This window comes from Gorilla gorilla, chromosome 3, assembly GCF_029281585.2.
Source record: "Gorilla gorilla gorilla isolate KB3781 chromosome 3, NHGRI_mGorGor1-v2.1_pri, whole genome shotgun sequence".
In the NCBI taxonomy this organism is placed as follows: Eukaryota; Metazoa; Chordata; class Mammalia; order Primates; family Hominidae; genus Gorilla; species Gorilla gorilla.
In genome coordinates this window covers 149,990,234-150,006,050 of record NC_073227.2, presented here as the reverse complement: position 1 = coordinate 150,006,050, position 15,817 = coordinate 149,990,234, and the positions used below count along the sequence as shown (strand labels likewise).

The following is a 15,817-nucleotide window of genomic DNA, read 5'->3' as shown; positions in this document are numbered from 1 at the left end:
CATATATTCATTTATATAAATAAACTCTATGATGGCAAAGATGTGATCTGGTTTGTTCACTGCTATATCTGCTAATGACTTGAGTAGTCTTTGATATAGAGTAGGTACACAATACATTTCTGTTGAATGAATGAATGAATGAATGAATGAATGAACACTCTGCTCCTAAAGCATGCACTTGGCTCATCAGTTAAATGTCCTGAAAGCATTTTCAGAGGCTGCTTTGTCTTAAGTCATTATCCTCTTCCCCACCTACAATTCTACTCCCCAAGTTACCATTTGAGGAACTCATTTATTCATTATGAAGCCCAGTTTTTCTTCCCTCACTTAAAGAGTTTCATTGGCACCCCTTGCCTTCAGCATAAGTTCAAAATACTTAGCATAGATACATGACATGGCCCTTGCTAATATCTCCAGCACTAACTCTCACCTTCACCCCCTACTTTCTGTGTTATAGTCAAGCTAATCATTTCTCAGTTCTGCATGTTCACCGTGTTCTTCCTCATTCATGGGTAAGTCTTTGCATAAACTGGTTCCCCTGTCTGGGACACTCTTCCCACAAATCCCTTTCACTCTTAATTTTTCTGCAGGTTTGTGCTTTAGAAGTAGTTTCTGCTGGGAAGGTGTCTTCAGAATGCAAATACTGGGGGAGTATTTTGTGTTCCCCTGGTACTTTGTACTATCATAAAGTACTTGACCTCCCATAATTTTCATTGCTTATTTCTATGTATTTCCCCCAGATGGTAAGACCTTTGATGGCAAAGGTGATCATTGTTTACACACAGTAACTGTGCATAAAAATAGTATTTGTTGAATCTGAAAATGAGGAAAATAGCTCAGAATTCTAAGTCAGCTGCAAATCTCAGGCAGTTACTTTTTAGATTAGACTAGGTATTTTTTCTGCTGGGACCTAAATCATACTGGGGGTATGATAAAGTCTTACAGGTTACCACAAAGAGAGAAAGCATGATGGTTGATTGTCTGATGTGGATATAACATGCTTAAAGGAGTTCAGCTCAGTTGAAAGACAAACTGACACTGTCCAGAGAGGAACTGTACTCATCTCCAGCAAATTGCTCAGAAAGACCAACTCTTTTTTTATCCCAAAATTTCACACCCGACTCACTGCAGTAAATTCATCTAAGCTCTATATAACTTTTTGTAAATCTGCAAAAGCTGCAAAAAAACTGCCATGAAAAGCAAGCAAATGTAGGAAATATTCTGGAAAATATAGCATAATGCTGTGTGACATTAATTTATTGATTAGTCTTTGATTTTCTAGACAGTACTATCTTTGGGATAAGCTCTTAGATTTCACCATAAGTCCCATTACATTGACATATGATATTGTCTCTGAGATTGTAACATTAAATTGCTACATGTGTAGAATAGGTAAGACTGGAATCTTAGCATAGCAAAATCTGTTCTTAAGCAGCAAAAGACAAGGCTAAATTCTACCTCCTCTTTTAAGATTATTTGGACAATCTAATACTTCATTGAGAGGAGCTGCATATATTTTCTCTGCCACAGCAGCAACAGGAAGACAAGTTGCTTCTTCTAATATAACAAACAGCTTACTAACTTCATTGTAAATGAGGAAGTAGGTCCCTGTTGTGGAGTCTGCAAGGATCACTCCAACAAAGCTGTGAAAATTACCCTTGGAGAGGTATATGAGATTAAAGGATGAAACGTAGGAGGTTAAAGGTCCCAGACAGGGAGGCACTGCATGGCCTGCAATCCACACCAATCACCCAAAAGCCTGAAGTTTGGTCATGGTAGACAAGGAGAAATCAGAGCAAGGACCCACGAGCCAATGCCTTTATGGAGTGTCATGGGGTCGGGCAACTTGTGGCAGGCAGGAAGGATCCTCACTGGGTAATTTCAATGAAATTGAGTCAACATGGAAAGGAGGAAGAGCTAGAATGGGGAAGTCATTAGGCTTAGGGCTTGAATATACAAGTTGGGGACGGGTACCCAAATACAGGCAAAAACTAGGTAAAAGTTTAAAAATAAGCAGGGCAGGTGCCAGCATGAAGGGAGTCACTGAGGTGACAAATAACAGCTTTAAATTACGTTATCATAAATCAAGAACTGCCTTAGAAAGTAACTGGAAATATCGATCAATTGCTAGGAGAAAGAACAGTTCAGCATCAACTGAGTCAAAGCTCAAACATACACTGTGAGATAGATGCACATATGTATTCATGTAGACACCACTGGATATAATTCTCTATGATAAGCCCGATGTGATGGCTCATGCCTGTAATCCCAGAACTTTGGGAGGCTGAGGTGAGCAGATCACCTGAGATCAGGAGTTCGAGACCAGCCTGGCCAAGATGGTGAAACCCCATCTCTATTAAAAATTCAAAAATTAGGTGTGGTAGTGTGTGCCTGTAATCCCAGCTACTTGGGAGGCTGAGGCAGGAGAATTGCTTGAACCCAGGAGATGGAGGTTGCAGTGAGCCGAGATCATGCCATTGCACTTCAGCCTGGGCAACAGAGTGGGACTCTGTCTCCAAATTATAATAATAATAATAATAATAATAATTCTCTAACAATTTTTTTAGGTTTTTGAAAAATCCCTTGCTTCTCTTTGCCTTAGTTTCTTCATAAAAATGAGGATGATAGTATCTGCTTCACTGATTTGTCATGGAGATTTGATTAGACAGGACACATAAAGTACTTTGCACATTATTGGTACACAGTAGCTCATCAAAAGTTGATTGATATGCCATGTAGGTGCTTTTTGTGGTTTCCAAATCAAGCATGATAATTTAATTTTAAAATGACCCTTGATTTTTCCCTGCTTGGTTCTAGCTGCCTGGGAAGGGAGGAGGGGGAGAGACCAATAAAAAAAAGGAGTATGTGGCGTGAAGGTGGAGGAATTACGGGGAGCTCAAAATGACTTTTTTACATTCAAGACGTTTCAGTGATCAATCAGGCTGAAAACGCAAAAGTTTGCCTTTAAGCAGGTGACAATAGAAAGGGCAACCTTCCGAGGCAGGCAGATCACCTGAGGTCAGGAGTTCGAGACCAGCCTAGCCAACATGGTGAAACTCCATCTGTACTAAAAATACAAAAAATTAGCTGGGCGTGGTGGCGGGCGCCTGTAAGCCCAGCTACTTGGGAGGCTGAGGCAGGAGAATGAATGAAGCCTGAAGTTTGGTCATGGTAGACAAGGAGAATCCAGGAGGCAGAGGTTGCAGTGAGCCAAGATCATGCCATTGCACTCCAGCCTGGGCAACAAGAAGGAAAAGAAAGAAAGAATAAAGGGCAACCTTTAAAAAAAAAATTGTCAGGGATTAAGCTAACTCATTATGTAAAGAGCTCACTATTCTTGAAATGGGTCATTTTCTGAGAGTTATCAAAAGAACCAGCTCCATTTGGCTAACACAATATCTTCTAGAAGTTTTAATTAAGATTAAATTAGATTACATACCAAGATGCTGTGTTAGCTAGACTCCAAAGATGGTGCTCCAGTGAGCCATGGTTCCTGATAGTCACACCCTATGCAGTCTCCTCTCCTTGACTGTAAACTAATTGTGACTCACTTTTGACCCACAGAATGCAGTGGAGGTGATACTATGGTCATAATGACCAGGGGCTGGGTCAGAAGAACTTCAGATTGAGCCTCTTGAAACATTTGCTCTTGGAATTCTCCCTCTCAGGAAACTAACAGCCTGCTATGAAGCCCAAGCCACAAAGAGAGGCCAAGGTAGGTACTCCAATTAAAATCCTCAGCTGACTTTTAAGCCAATAGCCAGTGTCAACCACCAGCACTGTAAATGAGCAACCTTGGAAGTCCAGCCTTATTTGAGCCTTAATTTGACGGTGTGTAGCTCCAGCCAGCATTTGACTGTAACTGTGTGAGACGTCTCAAGTGAGAATTGCCCAGCTAAGCCCAATCAATTCACAGAACAAAGTAAAATAATAATAAATTACTGTTTAAAGATCCTGTTTTGGGGTAGTGTTTTGGGGTTTTGTTGTTGTTGTTGTTGCTTTTAATTCAGCAAAAGATAGTAAGAACAGATGCCTATCAAAACTCTTGGCACAGAGTAGAGGATGTAAATAAAATAAATTTGATTGAATCAGACATTTATTAGAGAGTTTAATGTTTAATCTGCTATTCAACTGATGTCAAAACAAACTTAGTAGAGAGAAGTAATATGGTATTTCAACAATCTCAAGATGAACATATTTTAATTTCCCTAAAATTAAAATTCATCCTATACTGAGACTGTATAATTGACACTATTTAGTTTTCTTTCTTAGAAATATTTAAGGATCCACATTATAATTGGTGGCATCTTAGATCATGAAATATAACATATTTATTAGATGGATAGTCTAGAAGACTCCTCCTTTGGCCAACTTCCTCAGAATTTCCTGGAGAATTAGTTTAAATAGCTTCCTGGTCCTCACTAAATCAAAATATAGTACCAAAATATAGTATCAAAATATAGTGTATTTGGAGCTAGACAAATTTCCGGGTAATACTTATGTTTAATGATGTCTGAGAAACATTGACTCAGGTAGCTAAATCTCTGTACTAAGTTAAAAAATTAGGTGACCAGGCCTATACTACTTTAACTCTTCATTGATATACGTACATTAAGTTGTAATTGGCATTATGCTTTTGCATTTGTAAAGACTTGCATTGAGTAATTCAGTAAAGAGATTTTAAAATACTCTTACTTTAAAACTCCATAAATTGCAATCTCTATTATATTGTCAGTGGAAAATTCATTTTAAAGATTACATGAATCTCTTCCTTGTTACATATCTTTTGATCTGTTATTGTTACTTCAGTGATTTAATCGCCTATATTTCATCTATTCTAAGTCATCTCACATATGTATGTTACATTAAATCCCAACGTTGCCAACAATTTAAAAATATTTAGATATTATAATGAAGAATCGCATCTGTTAATTATATATCCCTGGATAAAACATAAAAATAATTTTCAAATTGAGATGTACAGTACTCTAAAAGCTGATTTAAATCTGTACAGAACATGCTTTCTAAATATTTAAATTTTTCTTTCAATGTTTGAATTGCATGGAGAAGTGTACTTGTTTTGCAAACATGAAACAGATTATCTTCAGACTTACAAAAAGTGCCTATTGCTTAGCTCTTAAACTCTTTTTCTAGAAATTCAGAAATTGTTGAGTGAATTAAATTTGACATTTAACACCCTTTAGTCATGTTGCTATTTATTTGTGGCTTCTTTCTGTGCACCGAAGTACAGCTTGGAGGCAAATACACTATGAAGATGCTGTAGTCTTTGGCAGCCTTGGTAGTGAAACTTTCCATTTGATGAATAATTAAAGCTATTGCAATAGCTTTATAGTATTGCAGTCATCTCCATCCATCTCATGAAAAATCTTTTTTCCATGATTTTATTTTTGGAATCTTTTGTTTAAATTCTAACTTTGAGAAAATAGGGACAAAAAGACACGTTAATAAAATTGTAGAGAGTGAATTCTGCTTCTTCTGGTGGCAGAAAAGAAGGGCAGATTGTGTAAAATCATCTTTACCTTGAGGCACTATACACAGAACTGCGTTTTGTATAGCAATTCAGATTTAAAAGTTATGCAACAAATGTTTATAGAATGAATTCTGCAATAGAATCAAATTCCATGTGGCTATGGAAATCCTATGTAGGTATGGTTCTCTCTACAGTAGAGAGAATTAACTTGTGGCAATAATATTTTGAAAGTTGAAAAATATGTAATTTATTTTTAATTAGAACCAATTTCAATAGGAAACAAAGGGGGTAAGTTCACATTAGATATCTCCAGGGATTAAAGTTCATCTGGGATTACACACTCAAATATACATGGAATGTTTGTGATTTTTTAAATAAGAATTAACATAATATTTATCCTAAATATGTCTTTTTCTGATTGTGAATTTGAATAATAGTGTTCCTTCCAAAAGTGTTTGTATTTAAGCAGTGTATTAGAGTTGAAATTTTCCCATTCAACTGTATTTGGGCAAGATAAACTTTTTCTACATTATTTTACATTACAAGAAATATAGTAGCCATTAAACTAATGCCATTCCAAATCAAAAGAATTCATTTTGATAATAACCAACATTCAATACCACTTGAACTATCATAATCAAAAAAGTATCCACTGGGAATACTGAGCTAGGGAAATGAAAATGTTTCCAAAGTGGGATTTATGATTAGCAGTGTCTAATAAAAGAACATCTCAATCTTTTTAATTATATCAGTGTAATATAAGGAACACTAAATAATGCCTTCTATCATAAAGCTATTGATGTTCATCAGTTATTTATTATTTTTTTTTTTTGCATTCTGTAGTATTACTTTTCTCTCTTCTAGTCTAAGTAGTAGTGGAGTACTGGTACTTAAAAAGAGTAGTGGTTGTACTAGTTATCCTAGTTGTACTGATTGTACTAGTTATAAGAATAATCATAGTAAGAACTTTCATTTGCTGAGCATTTACTATATTCCTAGCACTGGTGTAAATGCATTAGCCCATCTAAGAGATTAAGAAAATTACTTAAGATTCTGCAGCTATTAAGTGAGACAGTGGGGATATGAACTCCCAGTATGTCCTGTGCCACACTGTGAGCCTTTACCAAAATTTTTGTAAGTATCATGATTTTGTCTATAACCTTTGTTTTAAAAAGTGTCACCAAAGCAAACATGAGTTTTATTAAAATGTAATAGGATAATATATTATTATTTACATAGAACAATAAATTGTATGATATGAGTATTCATTTTGTCAGTAACTTAATAGTGATCCAGAGATGCAAATGAAGTAGTCTCCACTTTTTACTCATTATTTTTAATTTCCAGTTTTCAGGCCAGGTGCGGTGGCTCACGCCTGTAATCCCAGCACTTTGGGAGGCCAAGGCAGGCAGATCATGAGGTCAGGAGTTCGAGACCAGCCTGACCAACATGGTGAAACCCTGTCTCTACTAAAAAAAAATACAAAAATTAGCCGGGCCTGATGGTGCATGCCTGTAATCCCAGCTACTCAGGAGGCTGAGGCAGGAGAATCACTTGAACCTGGGAGGCGGAGGTTGCAGTGAGCCGAGATTGTGCCATTGCACTCCAGCCTGGGTGACAGAGCAAGATTCCATCTCAGAAAAATAATAATAATAATAATAATAATAATAATAATAATAATAATTCTAGTTTTCAGTATTGTCAGCATGAATCAGGTCACTGTAGAAATTAATACATTCTTAGAATGGAAACTGATAAGCAGAGATTATCAAGCTAGAAAAAGAGTAAGAAATTATGTGATTCACAGTCAAGTGAATCCGGAATGCAAAAGTCAGACTCAAGCTTCCGAGAATGAGTCTAGGTTATCTAGAAAAAGCATCTGAAATATTAGTAATCGAATTTTTAGGAAGTCAGATTCTCAGTCAATTAACTATATAAACTCTACATGATTACTTTGGTTAATTGAACAGATATCTAATAGATGAGTGTGGTCCACAAATATGATTACCTGCCAAAGATCTAGCAAACATCTGATCAAGAATAGTAGAAGCCAAGCAAAACCAAAACAGGGTCAGGTAAAGCAGGGAACCAAGATTATGACTTTTTGCAAATGCTTGACTGACTCACAAGGTAATATATTTTTCAACTCATAAAATATGATTCAGTAAGATGTGTCCAAACAAGCTAAATTATTAAAGAGAACTGCAAAGTCTGCATATGAAAAGACGCACATGAACCTTGAAAATGCTTTTGTTGCATTATTTAGAATAGTTATAAATGTCAGGTTACTGCTAGCCGTACTTCTCTTAAGAGTGGCATTTGCAAAATAATATTTGCCAAAGTTCATGTGACTATTTTTGTGAAAACCATAGAAAAACTTCCTTTTACAAAAAGTTATGTGTACCCTTAACAAAGATACTAGAACAGATGCTGGTGTAACTATTATTTTTGTCATTTTTACCTAATAGACTTGAATTAGTATATCCCTAGGATGTCTTCAATACATATTTCAGATTTTTATGAGCAACGTGATTGCCTCATAAGGAAATGACTTTAATTAAAATTGTTTGACAAACTATCAAAAGTCACTGCAAGTGTTCATGGATTATCCATTAAACATTCAAAAAGGTCATTTCTTCAAAGTATTTTAATTTTGTTTTCATATTGAAAAGTGATTTAGGCATTTATATAATGATACGTTATATTTTAATTTATGTAAATATTTTAATGTAAATATAATAATACATTATATTTTCCTTATTCTACTATTCATGGACAAAATAATTTGTAATGACTCAGATTGTTCCTGCTTTTATTAGTTTGTAGTTTATATGGGAATTCAGAAATTTCATAAAATTTATTCTAGAGAAGCATACACTTAACAACATTCTGGCTTTGAAAAGTAATGTTGAGAAATAAAATTCTGCATAAAATTAATTTATACTGTTGGGAGGGATTGGAAAAGTGAAACAATATTTAATACATAAATGAGTGGGTTCAAATAGGCAGAAAATAGTGGTGCCAAATTAAACAATGTTCATTAGTAAAATACATGCTGAAATAAACACATTACACAAATTATTTTTAAAAACTAGCATTTTAGCACTCATGAAATGAAGTACTTCTAAAGAAGTAACATTATACAGCATATTAATCTTATAAATTTTGTGTTTTTTAATCAAACTTTTAAATTTTGTGAAAATTATGAATCCCATGCAGTTGTAAGAAATAATACAGAGATCCCATTTACCATTTATCCATTTGTACTAAATGGCAACATCTTGTGAGATTGTAGTATAATATTATAATCAAGATATCGACATTGAAACAGTCAAAATACAGAACATTTCCATTACACAAAGATCTCTCATGTTCCCTTTTATAGCCACACACATTTCTCTCTCACCAGGCACCAGCCCCACCTCACCCCACCTCCTTAACTAACTCTTGACAGACACTGATCTATTCTTCGTTTCTCTAATTTGACATTGTAAGACGTAGTTATTCTGTACATAACGTTTTGGGATTGGTTCTTTTCTTTCATCAAAATTATCTGAAGATTTACTGAAGCTGTAGTATACATCAATAGTTTGTTCCTGTTTCTTGCTGAGGAATATTCCAGGCATGGATGTATTGTGGTCTGATTATTCACTCATTAGAGGACATCCAGGTTGTTTCCAGCCGTTGGCTACTATGAATAAAGCTAGTATAAATGTTTGTTCAGGGTTTTTTTGTGTGTGTGTGAGACAGTAAGTTTTTATTTATCTGAGATAAATGTCCAGGAGTGCAATTGCTGAGTTACATGGAAGTTGCACGATTCATTTTTAAGGAAACTACCTAGCCATTTTCCAGAGTAGCTGCTCAATTTTTATATTCCCACCAGCAATGTTGAATGATTCCGTTTCTCCACGTCCTCATCAGTATTTGGTGTTGTCATTATTTTTTCTTTCAGCCATTCAGATAGGTGTGTAGTGGTATCTCGTTGTAGCTTTAAATTGCATCCCTAATGGCTAAGGATGTTGAAGATCTTCTATCTTGTTAGCTTGCCATCGGCATGTCTTCTTTGCTGAAATGTTTATACCTCTGCCAATTTTCTAATTGGATTGTTTGATTTTTAACTGTTGAGTTTGAGAGTTCCTTATATATTCTAGATACTAGTCTGTCTTAATTCATTCAGGCTCCTGTAATAAAATACCATAAGCTGGGTAGCTTATAAACAACAGAAATTTATTTCTCACAGTTCTTGGGGCTAGGAGGTCAAAGACCAAGGTGCCAGCAGATTCAGTGTCTGGTAAGGGCCCCTTTGCCTGGTTCATAGATGTTGCCTCCTCACGATGTCCTCACATGTTAAAAGAGTTTCATGTGAGGACACAGTGTGGTGTCTTCTATAAGGACAGTAACTCCATCTACAAGGACTCTGCCTTCATGATCTAATCATCTCCCAAAGGTTCCACCTCCAAACACCATAAACTTGAGTGGTGGGGGATGATTTAAACATATAAATTTTGGGGTGAGCCAAACATTCAGACCATAGCAGTTGGATTTTTCATTCAGTTTAATGTGTTTTTGAATTTTCCTTGAGATGTCATCTTTGAACTACAGACTATTTAGAAATGTGTTGTTTAGTTTCCAAGTGTATGGAGATTTTCCTATTATCTACCTGTTAGATTTTTTTTTTTTTTTAATACAGAGTCTCCCTCTGTCACCAGGCTGGAGTACAGTGACATGATCTTGGCTTACTGCAACCTCCGTCTCCCAGGTTCAAGTGATTCTCCTGCCTCAGTCTCCTGAGTAGCTGGGACTACAGGCGCGTGCCACCATACCCAGCTAATTTTTGTGTTTTTAGTAGAGACAGGGTTTCACTATATTGGCCAGGATGGTCTTGATCTCTTGACTTTGTGATCCGCCCGCCTTGGCCTCTCAAAGTGCTGGGATTACAGGTTTGAGCCACCGTACCCGGCCTACCTGTTAGATTTCTAATTTGATTTAATTGTGGTCAGAAAGGACCCTCTGCATGATTTCAATAATATTAAATTTGTTGAAGTTTGTTTTATGGCTCCCAGAGAAGTCTATTTTGGAATATGTTCATTGAAACTTAAAAAAGAATGTGTATTCTGCTGTTGTCTGGTGTTTTATAAATGTTATTCAGACCTTGTTGGTGGATGATTGCAATGGTTTGGATTTGTGTCCCCACCCAAATCTCATGTTCAATTGTAATCCCCAATGTTGGAGGTGGGGCCTGGTGGGAGGTGATTGAATCATGTGAGTGGTTTCTTGTGAATGGTTTAGCACCATCCCCTCTGTGCTGTTTGTGTGATAGTGAGTGAGTGAGTTATGGAGAGGTCTAGTTGTTTAAAAGTGTGTAGCACCTCTCCTCTCTTGCTCTTCCTCCTGCTCTGGCCATGTAAACACCTCTTTGCCTTCGTCTATGATTGTATGTTCCATGAGGCCTCCCCAGAAGCTGATGACACCATGCTTCCTGTACAGCCTGCAGAACCCTGAGATAATTAAACCTCTTTTCTTTATAAATTACTCAGTCTCATATATTTCTTTGTAGCAAGTGAGAACAGACTAATACAATGATGTTGTTTAGTTTTTTTAACATACGTGCTGATTTTCTGTTTAGTTGTTCTGTTAGTTGTTGACAGTGCCCAGAAAGATATCAGGAGGAAATAGAAACTGTCCAGAGTTAGAACTCATTCAAAGGTCATTTTGATGTTAGACAGAACCATTCTAAGTGTCATATATATTTTGACCATTCATATATTCCATAGCATAAAATTAAAGATATACTGAATTATCTAGTAAGCTTAGTGTATCTTGTCAGGCTTTACCCACAGAAATAGAACCAGCAGGAGATATGTATGAAGAGATTTATTATAAGCTATTGGATTATTGTGAGAGCTAGTTAGGCAAGTTCAAATACTCAGGGCATGCCATCAGGAAGGGAACACTGAATCTCTCAGCACCAGGTGAAGCTGCTATCCACAGGTAGAATGTCTTAATCTTTAGGGAAATCTCATCTCTACTCTTAAAGCTTTTCAACTGGTTGGATCAGGTTAACCTACATTATCTAGCATCACCACCCTTAGAGTTAACTAATTATGGACTTTAATCCATCTATAAAACACCATCACATTAACACCTAGATTAGTGTGTGATTGTATAACTGGGGGTGGTAGCCTAGCCTAGTTGACATGTTGAACTGACCATCACACCTACTTTCATTGATCAAACTGTCTCACCTTCAGATGATGTCTCCTCACAGATGTCTCCACTCTATGAGGCTTTCTCCAACACTTTAATTAGAATTGCATTACCTCCCACTCAAAACTCCTTATTCTCCTTTCTTGTTATTTTTTCTTTGCATGAATTGCTGTCTCACAATTTAAGCAATATTTTACTTGCTTAATTTGTTTTTGTTTCCATCACTAAAATATAGGCACCATGAGGGTAGTTGTTTTTGTACGGCCCATTTTTACATTCTTGATACCTAGAATGGAGGTTGGCATACAGTAGACACTCATTAAATATTTGTTTAATGGATAAACAAAATTATCCAGATAGTTGCCTAATTTCCACAATTATTTATGTTATATAAATGTAAATAGAAGGTGGCTGTGGGTAAAAGAGCATGACACTCTATATTAAGTCATTAAATAACACAGCTTAGTTTGCAAATCCAATAGTCCCCTGAAAAAGATTGTTATTTTTCAGCATTTTAATTGAAAATAGAAATATCTCTTTATCATTAAATTGTAGTATTATTTCTGTGCAGCCAGAAAATAGGTGTGTATCACAAGAAAATAAACACTAAAGCTATCCAAGATTTTGAGGAGATAATTTTTTACTTCAAAATGCATTGTTTCATTTACATCATAGATATGAGAAATAACATTCCAAGAACATAGTAACACTAACATATATTAAACTCCACAAAATACTCATCTACATACCAAATTTTCAACTATATACATACTCTTTGACAAATCAATTCCACTTTTAGAATTCCATTCTATCTATATGCTTTAAAAAGTTTGCAAAGACAGTTGTACATGGATGTCCAACACAACATGAATTAGAATGGCAAAAAGAATAACCTAAATGTTTATCAAGAAAGGACTAGTTAAATAAAATATACACTTATACTATGAATTACTATGCAACAGGTAAAAAGAGAGACACAAAATTATGAGTAAATAGTTCTGAAGTACATTAAGTAAAAAATTAAGAATACAATAAAGAATATGTATTATGAGCCCTTGTATATAATAAGAATAAATGTGTTTATTTAAATATGCTTGACTATCACTAAAGAATTGTCAGAAAAAATTTTAAGAATGTAATAGTGTTTATCTCTAATTTATGATGCCAAGTAAAAGCACATTTTTACTTTTCTTTTTTTAACATTTAGGTATTAATTGTTTTCAAAGTGCATTTGTCACTTTATGATTAAAAACTAGGTTACAGTAAATAAATAATATATGCATAAGCTTTGACACAGCAATTTTGTATCTAGTAATTTATCCTGAAGAAATGATTAAGGATGTACATAAAGATTTATGTATGTAATGTTCATTGCAGCATTGTTTATTACAACAAAAATGGAAAATAGCCCATCCTGCAATATGAGAATGTGGTTAAATAAATTACAATGCATCTATTTTATGAATGCTATGTACTCATTAAAATGATGCTGTGAAAGTTTTATCCTAAATGCTGTATCATCTTTTATTAACAACTTTTAAAAGAGGAAGGAGAGAGTTACAAAACAGCATATATCATTTATGCATATTCTCAAGATGTCTATATGTCAAAGTCTTAATTGATTGTTTAGTTGGTTTCTGGATGGTTTTTCTGTTCTTTGTATATTCATGTACTTTTCAAAATTTTTATAATAACTTGAATTACTTTTAGAGACAGAAAACATATTATAAAAAGCAATTAGCATTATATTTACAAGCATGAGAATTTTTCCTGCATAAGAAAATAATAAGTGTGAAGTTTAGAAATTGTGATGCCCTTGTCTCAGATATTTGTTAGTTACACCAAAAGAGTGATTTGCAGTCCTGAAAGGAGAAAGAATAAACCTGATCAAACACTTGATGTGATAAAGTTACATAAAATCAGGATCACTGGGAAACACTCAAGAGCCAAGTCTTAATGAAGGCACATACCTATTTTCTAAAGGCACAACAATAATTTAGAATAAAATAATTAATTCTACTTTTATTATTGTTATATCACCTCACTTTGTTTCAAAATAAAAGTAGTCATGAAGATTACCATTTGCCAATATCCACTATATGATTTTTATGTGATTCTTACAAGATAAGTCTACATAATTAGACTTAATACCCACTTTTTGGGGGATTTGTGCTACTAAATTAAAATGCCAAAGAAGCTTAAAAGTTTGCTCAAATATTTGCAACTAGTAAACAATACAGTTAGAATATAACTAGATTTCCTTGAACCTAAACTCAATACTTTCTATTATCTTCCCAGCCTGCCAAAATATTTTTCTGTTTATGTTCAACAAATCTGATGTCCAGAAACTCTCCAGACAGTGGGACACTTGAAGGAATGAAATCAGATAATGTCTATTTGTCAAAGGAAAGTTGGTTATGAGCCAAAAACAATCATACAAGAAAGCAGAATTACAGGAAAGAATTTACTTCAGTAGTAAGAGGAGTTGATGCAAAACTTCTAGTTTTTTTTTTTTTTTTTTTTTCATTGGGACAGGGTCTCACTCTGTTGCCCAGGCTGGAGTGGAGTGGCATGAGCAGAGAGCACTATAGGCTCCACTTCCTGGGCTCAGGCAATCCTCCTGCCTCAGCCTCTTGAGTAGCTGGGACTACAGGCAGGTGTCATCACTCTTGGTTAATTTTTAAATTTTTTTTCTTTTTTTTAGAAAAAGGGTCTTGCTATGTTGCCCAGGCTGGTCTTGAACTCCTGGGCTCAAGTGTTCCTCCTGCCTTAGCCTCCCAAAGTGCTGGAATTAAAGGCATAAGCCACATTTGTCCAAAATGTCCAGTATTTAAAAAGTTACCAAATAATAATTTTTGCTTCTTTTAGGGTCACCATTTGTCTCAGGCTGAAAATTTTGAGAATGGTATCAAGGGCTTGTTTGGGGCAAATCAATTATTTACCAGTTTCAGCCTTTTCTTACAGAAGGGCAATAGTGAAGAGAATAGAAAAGGTTTGGTGGGGACCCCTGTGTCATGGCTTACATGAATTTGATATACACCTGGAAGAATCTGATGACAGCATGAATGGCACCTTGACAAAAGTAGCAGTAGAGTTGACTAAGGCTACAGAAGTAGAATTAGCACTGGTGCTGGATCAACAGTACTGATGAAGTGGTTAGACTAGTGAAGATAGCAGGGAAAGCCCCAGACAGGCTCAGAGTTTGCATGAATGGTTGCCTGTAACAGGAGGCAAGAGCCATTCAACTTGTCATTAGAAGCAGAGCAAAATGGGAGAGGGATGCAGCCTACAAGATGGGTCTATTCACTGACTAAATCTCAAAGTAAATCCCCTCACCTCAAAAAGGAGTTAAAGCCATCGAACTGTCATAAAACTCTCCAAAGACCCTGATACTAGCTATGCAGTATATGGAAAAGTGAAGTAATATATATTTCTCATAAGAATAGAAAATATAGATTTTTACTAGTTTTTAAATATATAAATGAATTACAGCTATGAGCATTTTATCATAATCAAGTAATCTCTACTCCATTTGTATTTGGCAAACCTATCTTCAAGAATATGTTTAGTGATGATGAAATTTCATGACTTTGTAATACTTTATATCTTCTTAGAATCTTCTGTGGATTTTCTGTTCTCCCTAGTTATTGTAAATATTTAAAATTGATGGTTAAAAATAAAACGTTAAACATCTCTTCTCTTTTACCAGTGCAATTATCCAGTTTCTAAACTTAACCAAGAGGTTCCTTTCATGTCTTTCTCTTTGCTCTTTCTGTTCTTTCCCACCATGATCCCTTTCTCTTCTGAGTCAGATTTCCAGGGAAAGATAAAAAGGAATCATCAGTGTCTTAGAGTTTAGATGGGGAAGAAACAATGCATTAACAGTAGTGACTCTGAACTATGTAATCATATGTAGAAGGGAGAGAGTAAAAAGTAATCACCTTATGTTTAAATACTGGTAACTCATCAGCAAGCAATACTGAGCAGTTACATTTCAAAAGCAGTAGTATAATAATGGAGATACCCATTTTGGAATAGTGGGTACAGATACGATTTAAAACAGTGAGACTGAATGAAATAATAATAATAATAAAACAAGTATAGATAGGGGAGAAAAGT

General features: G+C 35.2%; 1 long non-coding RNA gene across 1 annotated transcript in view; it reads left to right on the top strand.

The window, feature by feature from the left end:
- The first annotated feature begins 3,618 nt into the window (after positions 1-3,618).
- LOC109026525 (uncharacterized) overlaps positions 3,619-15,817 on the top strand; it is a 47,339-nt gene continuing 35,140 nt past the window's right edge. Inside the window, exon 1 of the long non-coding RNA XR_008679247.1 lies at positions 3,619-3,715. This is a non-coding gene — a long non-coding RNA (uncharacterized lncRNA). The remainder of the gene's footprint in view (positions 3,716-15,817) is intronic.